We start from the raw sequence: 13169 nt of genomic DNA on the forward strand, positions 1-13169 counted from the left end.
CCCGACGATGCACGCATAATAAAAAAGGGTTTATAAAGTAAATTTACTTTCTATAAACATATACAACATTTACCATTCTAACCTTTAAATGAAGCTGTTTGTTTGTGTACTGCGCTATTTCTATTTACTGTGTTTATTTCTGTGTAACTCATACCGTACTAGCTGCAGTGTCTATATTGATTGCAATAGTCTTGTTGGCTATATGAGTTCAAGTATTTTTCTTCACGTGTTGGCATGCATTTTTCTTCTGGTATGGCTTCACAGATTTTTTTATGTCTTTACACATAACGCTGGCCACAGTTTTTAACGGGAAGCTATGAAAAATTGGCACGTGTTCCAAGTATGTGCCCAATTTGTTCCATGGTACAGCCAGTTGGAAAGTGTTGTGTGTCGAATAAATGAAGTTCCTCCAGAACTGGAGGTTGTTAGTTCAAATCCAGTTTGCAGCGGATATCCCATTCTTAAAACTTTATCGCTATAGCTGGACAGACAGATGTACAGGCGAGCAGACAAACAAACATTGAGGTTTATATATACAGGCTATATATATTAATACTTCAGTTTTTACACCCTTTTTCTACTCAGTTTATAATAAATTAGTTTGGCGTTGCATCACAAGCTCTGTTTTTACAGTTTTGATTTACAGCTTGAGTGCACCACTTGAACCAGAACTTTGAGTATGGGGAGACAACTTCTCATAAAAAGGCTAGTCTAGTATTAGCCACAATTTTGTTCGCATGCGCATATGACTATTCGTCTACATTGGGTGCTTTCAAAGTCCCGAGCGTAAAGATCATGAGTAGTATAAGATAATTCTATAGCAATTGGGTTGCAGATGTTATCTCATTGTCCTAGAAAAATGTTGGTAGTTTTTATAATATTTTGCTTGAATGTTCATTTGTTGACGGATTATTGACCACAGACATGGGAAAGCTTCTATTGTACATCAGTGATGTCTTTTTCAATGTTTACTATTTGTATGCTACACTAACCAATTTGTGGTAGTATAACAAAAATGTTCAGTGAACAAAAAATTTTCTTGAATAAACTTCTCTGCGAACCCTTCATAGCTGCCCCAGCTCCTAACTAGAGCCAAAGTGTTACCCTTCATAGCTGCCCCAGCTCCTAACTAGAGCCAAAGTGTTACCCTTCATAACTGCCCCAGCTCCTAGCTAGAGCCAAAGTGTTACCCTTCATAGCTGCCCCAGCTTCTAACTAAGCCAAAGTGTTACCCTTCATAGCTGCCCCAGCTCCTAACTAGAGCCTAAGTGTTACCCTTCATAGCTGCCCCAGCTCCTAACTAGAGCCAAAGTGTTACCCTTCATAACTGCCCCAGCTCCTAGCTAGAGCCAAAGTGTTACCCTTCATAGCTGCCCCAGCTCCTAACTAAGCTAAAGTGTTACCCTTCATAGCTGCCCCAGCTCCTAACTAGAGCCAAAGTGTTACCCTTCATAGCTGCCCCAGCTCCTAACTAGAGCCAAAGTGTTACCCTTCATAACTGCCCCAGCTCCTAGCTAGAGCCAAAGTGTTACCCTTCATAGCTGCCCCAGCTCCTAACTAGAGCCAAAGTGTTACCCTTCATAGCTGCCCCAGCTCCTAACTAGAGCCAAAGTGTTACCCTTCATAACTGCCCCAGCTCCTAGCTAGAGCCAAAGTGTTACCCTTCATAGCTGCCCCAGCTCCTAACTAGAGCCAAAGTGTTACCCTTCATAGCTGCCCCAGCTCCTAACTAGAGCCAAAGTGTTACCCTTCATAGCTGCCCCAGCTCCTAACTAAGCCAAAGTGTTACCCTTCATAGCTGCCCCAGCTCCTAACTAGAGCCAAAGTGTTACCCTTCATAGCTGCTCCAGCTCCTAACTAAGCCAAAGTGTTACCCTTCATAGCTGCCCCAGCTCCTAACTAGAGCCAAAATGTTACCCTTCATAGCTGCCCCAGCTCCTAACTAAAGCCAAAGTGTTACCCTTCATAGCTGCCCCAGCTCCTAACTAGAGCCAAAGTGTTACCCTTCATATCTGCCCCAGCTCCTAACTAAGCCAAAGTGTTACCCTTCATAGCTGCCCCAGCTCCTAACTAGAGCCAAAGTGTTACCCTTCATAGCTGCCCCAGCTCCTAACTAAAGCCAAAGTGTTACCCTTCATAGCTGCCCCAGCTCCTAACTAGAGCCAAAGTGTTTGTTAACAAGGTCGGAGGCTCCTTAAATTGAAATCAAGGTTTATTGACTTGATAGCGAAAACAAACAAGGAAATTCATGTTATTAGAGAAGTCAAAAACTTTTTTTAAAGAGTAAATGAATCAAGTGTCATCTCATTCATCTCATGATTAACAGTCAGTCATTAAAGCAATCTCAAGTATTAACATGATTTTAGGAAATGACCCTTGTGAACATGGCAGCATCTGTGAAAGTGACATAAACAAGCCCATATGTACATGCCTTCCTGGATACAGCGGAATTCATTGTGAAATATCAGTCTGCGCCCCAGATACCTGCTCAGGGAAAGGAATCTGCAAAGTTAACAGCAGGGGGCAAGCTAAATGCTAGTAAGTCTGTAGCATTTATTCTATAGAGGCAAGTTTTGACCTTATTAGGACTCTGTCACTATTATACACTTACCTTAGTAACACTCTGTCACTATTACACACCTACCTTAGTAGCACTCTGTCAGTATTATACACTTACCTTAGTAGCATTCTGCCACTATTACACACCTACCTTAGTAGCACTCTGTCACTATTACACACCTACCTTAATAACACTCTGTCACTATTACACACTTACCTTAGTAACACTCTGTCACTATTATACACCTACCTTAGTAATACTCTGTCACTATTATACACTTACCTTAGTAGCACTCTGTCACTACTACACACCTACCTTAGTAACACCCTGTCACTATTACACACCTACCTTAATAACACTCTGTCAGTATTATACACTTACCTTAGTAACACTCTGTCACTATTATATACCTACCTTAGTAATACTCTGTCACTATTATACACCTACCTTAGTAACACTCTGTCACTATTATACACCTCCCTTAGTAATACTCTGTCACTATTATACACCTACCTTAGTAACACTCTGTCACTATTATACACCTCCCTTAGTAACACTCTGTCACTATTATACACCTCCCTTAGTAACACTCTGTCACTATTATACACCTACCTTAGTAACACTCTGTCACTATTATACACCTACCTTAGTAACACTCTGTCACTATTATACACCTACCTTAGTAACACTCTGTCACTATTACACACCTCCCTTAGTAACACTCTGTCACTATTATACACCTCCCTTAGTAATACTCTGTCACTATTATACACCTACCTTAGTAACACTCTGTCACTATTATACACCTACCTTAGTAACACTCTGTCACTATTACACACCTACCTTAGTAACACTCTGTCACTATTATATACCTACCTTAGTAACACTCTGTCACTATTATACACCTATCTCAGTGACATCCACTCATGTCATAGGTCAACCTGGATATGTCAGAGCGGCATGTTTGCTGGTTTATGTTACTGTTAAACTCACATTCTAGGCTAGGCTCTAATTTCTTTTGTGCGCTTGCTTTTATGGTGCATGTCTAAGTTTTCACTGGCTGCTATCATTCATATACCATTTCAAAGTTAAAAAAGGCGAGTGTTTAACATAATAAATTATAATTCGGTTGCAACAGCACTGATGTAACCTTAATTTATGACTAATGTAACCTTAATTTATGACTAATGTAATTTTAGTTTATGACTAATGTAACCTTAATTTATGACTAATGTAACCTTAATTTATGACAGCTCTTTTTAGCATAACTCTCTCAGTTGTACAGACGGTTTTCGCAAAACTGGGAACATAGCATTGATTGAATATCTCCTTGCATGACTTTTTACATTAGAACTAAAGAGCTTTGGATGTATGCGTTTTATTTTCACATCCTTCCAAATTGATAAGAACGCATGAAAATATTTGCTAAAATATTCATATTCCAACCTATTATATTATATTATATTTCAACCTATTATATTATATTCCAACCTATTACATTATATTCCAACCTATTATATCATATTATACTCCAACCTATTATATTATATTATTTTATTATATTCTAACTGCCTATTTTACAACATCTGATAGTGTATATTATTGTTACAGCTGCACAGGACTCTATACAGGAAGGAGGTGTGAAAGAGATCCATGCTATGATCTGACATGTAGTGGTGCGGGGAAGTGTCAAGTGTTAAGAGACAACGCCGTTCAATGTCTCTGTCGAAAAGGCTACTCGGGAGACAGATGTGAAACCAAAAACACACAATGTAATGTCACCGCTGTCTGTGGAGCCACTGCTTCTAGCTGTCAAATGACAGGAAAGCAGACCAAGTGTTTGTGCAAACCAGGTGAGCTTGTATTAGAGTAGATATTTGTGCAGGTTTGTTCACATCTGACCGCAAGGAACCATTTAAAAATGTCAAATCCTCCTAATGCATTAAAACTACACTAATGCATCAATACTACACCAATGCATCAAAACTACACTAATGCATCAATACTACACCAATGCATCAATACTACACCAATGCATCAATACTACACCAATGCATCAATAATACACCAATGCATCAATACTACACCAATACATCAATACTACACCAATGCATCAATACTACACCAATGCATCAATACTACACCAATGCATCAATACTACACCAATGCATCAATAATACACCAATGCATCAATACTACACCAATACATCAATACTACACCAATGCATCAATACTACACTAATGCATCAATACTACACCAATACATCAATAATACACCAATACATCAATACTACACTAATGCATCAATACTACACCAATACATCAAATACTACACCAATGCATCAATACTACACCAATGCATCAATACTACACCAATGCATCAATACTACACCAATGCATCAATACTACACCAATACATCAATACTACACCAATGCATCAATACTACACCAATGCATCAATACCACACCAATGCATCAATACCACATCAATGCATCAATACTACACCAATGCATCAATACTACACCAGTGCATCAATACCACACCAATGCATCAATACTACACCAATGCATCAATACAGTACCAATGCATCAATACTACACCAATGCATCAATACTATACCAATGCATCAATACTACACCAATGCATCAATACTACACCAATACATCAATACTATACCAATGCATCAATACTACACCAATGCATCAATACTACACCAATGCATCAATACTACACCAATACATCAATACTATACCAATGCATCAATACTACACCAATGCATCAATACTACACCAATGCATCAATACTACACCAATGCGTAAGGCAACAGTATATTCCGTAAGCTAGTCTTTCAAAAAGCCATTACACCCAGTCTGAATGTTGATAGATGAAACGAATATATACCGATATATATACCGATATATCGGAGACAAGGATACTGCATTCCTGGAGCAATTAATGAATTTTGTGCTGTACTCACCCTACAGGATGAAAATATTCGTTGGTTCTAAAAATTCGCGAACAGTCAATTCCGCGAATTATTAAATTCCGTGAATAATTAGATCTATTTTAATCACAAGGGAGAATAACTACTGCATCAAATTAAAAACTTGCTGCTAGGCTAGTTTTTAATATAAATACTAAACGTAGTTGAGTTCCAAAACATTTTTAAAATCATTGCCTGGGCTTTGAGCTAACTCCATTGCCAATGCACCACATTTCTTTACAAAATTATTCAAGGTTGTCACAAGATATGCAGAATGGCGTCATCGCAAAAATAGTCGCTAGGCAGAAGTACTAAACATAGCCGAGTTCCAAAACTTCTTTAAAATCATCGCCGGTGCTTCGAGTTTTATTGCCATTGCATCAAACTTTACAAAATTATTCAAGGTTCTCACAAGTTATTCGGCATGGCTTCGTCATCGCAAAAAATCTCCCCTAGTCTCTTTACATTGAAATCAACTCCATCAATCTCTAATACCGAAGTTGAGGACGATCATGATTCTGATCTGAACATTATGGTGTGTATTTGATTTGCAGTGCAGATACGCTTTTCATAATTAATTGCATTAGTTAATTCTTTTGTTTAAAAACTGATCGCTTTCATTAAATACTTCAGCTATTGTTTTTGCACTTCTACAACACAGCACGTTTTTGCACTTATTAATGTGTTTTCTTTTTTGTGGTTACTACAGATTGAGAATAAAACAACCTACTCCGATTACGAAAACTAGAGACAAGTAGTAATATTCATCAAGGCAGGAATATTGGCAGAGAAGAAACCAGTCAACCTAGACCCCTTCCTCGACAACAACTCCTTGATATCGCTGCAACAAACATTATTATATTATATATTTTATTTCGTGTATAGATAAATTATAATTTAAGACAAACTTGTGTATACAAATAAAATATTGCAAATACAAATAAAATTTTACAAACGATGACGTAAATATAAACAGCTTAGTCCATATGACGGTTGTCTAGCAATAAAATTAAACTGGTACTCTTGATAAGCGGATACTAGCGTGTAATGGTGCTCGCTGACTAGTTATTTTGGTAATCGCAGCTCTATATCGCTGTCACTGTCTTGGGTAGATGTTAAAGGCAATTCTATCGCTACTGCATGACTGGTAAGGAAGTTATCATCAGAACTCTCCTCGTGGCTTACTATTGCAAAGTTCTGCCGGTTGGCCAAAAATTTGTGCTCGTAAAGGCGTTTTTGTTCCTTTTTTAAAACGTATATATTCTTCTCGTTAGCGGCTGCAGTCACTTCTAATTTCAAGACCTCCCTAACTGATTGGTGATCTTCTAAGAATGACATCTACCACCCTTGTAGTCATGGTGCCTACGTGTATGATGAAAAACCTCTCTCACACTAAAACAAATAACGAAGCGGTCGGATGGAAAAAATACATATTGCGTTTTACTGCAGATTGTGTAGTTGTTACTAGTTAGATGGTAGGAGATTATTTATTCTGCAAGGGAACACTGATAATAAAGAATTAGCCATTGCCGTTGTAACGAGCGCAACTGTCTATATTTATTTGACGTCCGTTAACACAAAACCCGGAGGTACACAACTCCTAGTATTACACAATGCAGTGTAACATAACACGAATATAGCACATCTCCTTTCCTAAGTATGTTTGAAGCAATGAGTAAAACAGATAATGCCTTTGAAATGAGTAAAACCAAACATGAGTAACAAAGTGATATGACTAACATGACTAGCAAGAGAAATGCACTGAGTACTATAAGCAACTAGCTACAAAATGAATAACATATAAAAGCTGTAATCTGACTGACTGGTGATGCCTAGCATTTTTCAATCAGTCGACGTGGCGGTCTGATTGTACGACGAGGTCTCGAAGTCGTAGGCGTGCTATCCATACTTTGGGCACAACTTGACAGAGAACTGTGTGAATCCGGATTGTCAGGTATTGAATTGTCAGTATTGGGCGGAGAGTCAATAAGTGCTGTTCGGTTTTGGCGAATCTCGCTACCTGCAGATACTATGTACGTGCGGTTAGGTAACACCTCTTTCACTTGTCCATATCGTTGTAAATCACGTACAAATACGGGGCTACCTTTTCATAGGGTAGGCAACTCTTTAACCTGTTGTGATCGGTCATGTCGCTCTTTCATTTTCACCTTGTATTCCTCATTGACAAACTGGAACGCTTTGTGATCTACCTGGCTGATTGTGTGATAGTGAATTTGAGCAACCTGTGTACGATGACTACGGTTCATTAGCAACTCAGCGGGCGATCTTCCTCCATGTATCGGCGATGTACGATAAGCTAGAAGTCCTAGGTACAAATCTCCAGATTTCTGAAGTATGGACTTTATAGTCTTAACCATTCGTTCTGCAGCACCGTTGGCTCTGGGATACCTAGGCGATGAAGCCACACTTTGAAACTTGTAGGTTTTTGCAAAGTCTCTAAAATCTTGTGAAGAATATTGTGGTCCATTATCAGACAGAACCATTTCGGGTACTCCGTGCCTGGCAAAAATGCTTTTCATCTGGTTGATTACACTTTTGCTGCTTTCATTGGGTAGTAGGGCTACCTCTGGGTATTGAGAGTAGTAGTCAGTCACGAGTAGATAAGGCTTTCTATTGTAATAAAATAAGTCGGTGCCTACTATCCTAGCCATGGTCGGCTAGGAGTGGCTGTAGGTAGTAAAGGTTCTTTAGTGACAGGAGCAGTCTCTTTACATACCCTGCAGTTTTTAATCATTTCCTCTATCTCTCGTGCCATGTTTGGCCACCAAACGCATCGATGTGCTCTCTCGGTACATTTATTTAATCCTAAGTGCCCTTCATGCAGGTTGGCTAAAGTTTCCAGACGTTCTGTTTGTGGAATAATTATGCGGTTTTGATAAGTCAACAAATCATTGCACAGCGTAATATACCGTCTGCTTTCAAAGTATGGTTTGATTATGGAATCGATACTGAACAAATAGTGTGGCCACCCAGAGTTTACATATTTCTTGACCTGGCACATCACTTCGTCCGCTTCTTGAGACAGCCTAAGCTTTTCGACATGCATATCTGTGCTTAGTATGAGCATAGCTTGATGAGAATACGTGTCTATTTCTTCTACAAATAGAGTATCATTCTCTGTGGAAATGGTGCACGGGTATCTCGACACTGCATCAGCAGAAACATTCTCCTTACCGGGAATATGCTTTATCTGGTATTTGAAACGTATTAGTCTTAGCCTGAATCGTTGTATTCGAGCTGGCAGTTTACTGATTTCCTGATCTCCAAGCAGTGACACTAAAGGTTTGTGGTCGGTCTCTATAGTAAGGTCAAGTATACCAATGATATATCGAGCAAACCATTCTGCAGCCCAAGTAACTCCCAATGCCTCCTTCTCTATTACGGCATATTTACGTTCAGTTTCGGACAGAGATCGGCTTGCGGCAGCTACTAGTCGACGGGTGCCATCTGACTGTTTCTGACTCAAGACAGCTCCTAACCCGTAGTCGGACGCATCCGTTGACAAATATGTCTTTTTATTTGGGTCATACGGGGCAAGAATCGGTGTAGATTTAAACTCCTCTTTGAGACGATCAAACGCTTTTTGCTGGGAATCATTCCATATCCAACAACTCTTTTTGCACAAGAGCTCTCGGAGAGGTTGGCTGATATGCGCTACAGCAGAACTAAACTTGCCATATTGGTTGACTATGCCTAGGAAGCTCCTAACATCACGTACACACGTTGGTGTCAGAAAGTCAAGCAATGCAGATATTCTTTCACCTGCGTGAATACCACTAACGTCAATGCGATACCCTAAATACTCTACTGACGTTTTCTTTAGAGCACACTTGGCATGATTTAACGTCAGACCAGCATCGTGCATGCGGCGTAGCACTTGCGATAAACGGGAGTTATGCTCTCTCTCTCGTCCTTACCCATCACTAATACATCATCCATATGTACTACGACACCTGCGATGCCTTCTAATATTTTTGTCATTTCTCTGCAGAATATCTCTGGAGCTGATTTTAGTCCAAATGGCAATTTACAGTAGTAGAAATGTTCAAATGGTGTCAAGAAAGTGGTGAGATGTTGGGATTTGGCAGACAATGGTATTTGACAAAATCCGCAGTTGGCATCTAGTTTTGAAAATATGGGACCGCCATTAAGTTTTGACAGACTGTCCTCGACGGTTGCCATGGGAAAAACTTCATGTCGTACGTACTTATTTAGCTGTGTAAAGTCTGTACAGATACGAACACTGTCCTGTTTAGGTACAACGACCATCGGTGCACACCATTCCGTAGGCTGTTTCACTTCTACAATAACGCCTAAAGATTTCATACGCTCTAACTCTAACTTAGTTTTGTCAAGTAATGGAAAGGGGAATGACTCGTGGCACGAATATACTGTACGGCTTGGCATCGTCAGTCAGTCTGATCTCACATTCAGTCTTTACAGCTCCTAGACCCTGAAAAAGTCTTTTATCAACAAAATTATCAACACCATTCGCAAAATCATCAACATTATCAACATTACAGGCAAGCAAACCAAAACATTGACATGCAAATTTGCTCAATAGGTTCACATCTTGATTACGCACAATGTAAATTGTTTCTGATATAGATTTGTTACCATGTGTAAGAATTGCATCAGTTTGACCAATACAAGGTATTTCTAAGTTACCAGGACCTCTTAGTCTCTTAGTATTAGGCTGCAATGGAGCGGATATAGGATTTGGTCCACACACAGTTGCTCCAGCACCAGAATCTAGTTTAAATGTTGCTGTATCGGTATGTCCCTGTATGTCAATGGCTAGTTTGGCCATCCCATGGTTTACTACCATTTCTATCGCTTTTCTTGATTTCTTCAGTAAACAGCTCGACTTCAGTCACAGATTTTCCAGAGAAGCACATTTGCTTCCAATGGCCTCTTTTGCCACATGCAGTACAAGTAGATCTCAATGCTGGGCAGGAGTCTCTGGAATGTGGGGCTTTTCCACAGCGTTTACATTGGTCTTTAGGGATAGATGAGGCAACCCTATTATTTGCAGAAGGTTTGTCAAAGCTATTGGCGTGTCCTTGGGTTGTCGGCCTGTGTCTAACATTACCAGTATTCGATGATTTGTGTCCTTTTAAGTAAGAGTTTCGGTTTGAGCTAGATGTGTCATTCTTTCGGCTATGTTGTGGCTGTCGTGAACTGAATCTGTTGGCATGTACATCTACAGCTGATCCCCTGACTACTGACTGTGCTTGTTTAGCTGATTCAAAGCATCTAGCTATCATCACTGCGTCATCTAGCGTCAGATCTGCATCGGCTTGTAGTTTTTCACTCAACTTGTCTTCAGTAACGCCCACTACTAATCTGTCACGAATTAGCTCTTCCGTAGATCTCTATAGTCACAAAACTCGGCTTGACGATATAGATTGTGAATAAGCACATCTATAGAATCACTACCTTGTGTCAGTTTGTTGAATTTAGCTCTCTCAACAATGAGATTTCTCCTAACTCCGAAGTATTCATTGAATGCATCGATCACAGATTCGTAGTCAGTTTCTTCTATTCCACGGCTAAGCACTACATCCTCTGCTTGCTTCCCTAACATATAAATAAGAGTGTTAATCTGTTCACGCTGAGGTCTAGTATCCAAACCGCTCGCTTCTCTATACCTCCTCCATCTACTATACCATCTCGTCCAACCGGCAGGTTCAGCAAAGTCAAATTTGTCAGGTGGGTGCAGCTTGGGTGCAGAATAATGCACTCTTAATGGCTCCACCGTTTGTTCATCGGCATCACCGGCTTCCCCCTCTTCGTCAGACATGATACAAACACCGCTGCCACCATGTGTAGTTGTTACTAGTTAGATGGTAGGAGATTATTTATTCTGCACGTGAACACTGATAATAAAGAAGTAGCCATTGCCGTTGTAATGAGCGCAACTGTCTATATTTATTTGACGTCCTTTAACACAAAACCCGGAGGTACACAGCTCCTAGTATTATACAATGCAGTGTAACATAACACGAATATAGCACACAGAACCAAAGTAAAATTCAACTACTTTAGTAAATGTGAAAAAACTCATTACTTACCACAAATTGTTGGTTCATCAAAGGCCTCCAAATCGATGAATAATCTTGAAAACCTCTACGCGCAGCTAAAGATTTATAGCTTAGCATGATCGACTCGTAGTTGCAAGCTGTGGTGTATACCGCGTTTCGGTGTATGCGCACACCGAAACAAGCAATGTGCGCATGCGCAAGGTTAACTCTATTGCAATAGAGTTAACTCTTCATAGAGATTGTCAGTTTTTAGCCGCGAATAAATTAGTCCGCGAATATGCATGAAATGGAAATTTTCGCGAAATATAACTCCGCGAATAAATTCATCCTGTACGGTATATATTGGCAAATGTCAATACACATTTTACTGTATTATTCTCCTTTGTTTTTTTGAAACATTAGTTTAAAAGTCAGGATTTGCAATAAATAATATAAGTTGCTTTTAAATCATCTACAGAGATAATTCGAATACATTACATGATAACCGAAACAGATATTTGCACCTAGTTTGACCGCTATCTGACTTAAACAAACATGGTGGCACGCCATTACACCTCAAGATTGCTGTCAAGATGTGCGGCAGTCTGTCAAAAAGGCACTTGAGATTATGAAAGAATACAAGTGCCAGTATGTAAGGCAATAGAATGAGACATTATGATAAAGCGAAAAGTAGCTATGACAGTATAAATAATCCTTGAATGCAAGGGATTATTATTCACTTAATGCAAGTATTAAATGAAGAATAATTTTTCATTGGTTGTTGTAAATGTCACAACTACGTATTTGAAGTTGTGGTAAAGTTCGCTTGCCATCAGACAACAACAAAATTTCTAAGAAATGTTTGTTTTCACAGTGAGCAAGAGACTAAACAATGAAACTATTAACTAAGAAACTATTGTTGACTGTATTAAATGAAGTCGTAGACAATATCATGTTTGTTAGTAACATGATTGTAGTTGGTGAGCAGAATATATTGTAGTATACCACCTATACAACACCTGGTGAGCAGAATATATTGTAGCATACCTCCTATACAACACCTGGTGAGTAGAGTATATTGTAGTATACCACCTATATAACACCTGGTGAGTAGAGTATATTGTAGTATACCACCTATACAACACCTGGTGAGCAGAACATATTGTATTAAACCACCTATACAACACCTGGTGAGCAGAATATATTGTAGCATACCTCCTATACAACACCTGGTGAGTAGAGTATATTGTAGTATACCACCTATATAACACCTGGTGAGCAGAATATATTGTAGTATACTGGCTATATAACACCTGGTGAGCAGAGTATATTGTAGTATACTTGCTATACAACACCTGGTGAGCAGAATATACTGTAGTATACTGGCTATATAACACCTGGTGAGCAGAGGATATTGTAGTATACCACCTATACAACACCTGGTGAGCAGAATATATTGTAGTATACCTCCTATACAACACCTGGTGAGCAGAATATATTGTAGTATACCTCCTATACAACACCCTGGCAATAGAATAACTTTGGATGAAACAAAACATGAGTCACACTGAACAAGATCAA

This window comes from Watersipora subatra, chromosome 7, assembly GCF_963576615.1.
Source record: "Watersipora subatra chromosome 7, tzWatSuba1.1, whole genome shotgun sequence".
Classification (NCBI taxonomy): Eukaryota; Metazoa; Bryozoa; class Gymnolaemata; order Cheilostomatida; family Watersiporidae; genus Watersipora; species Watersipora subatra.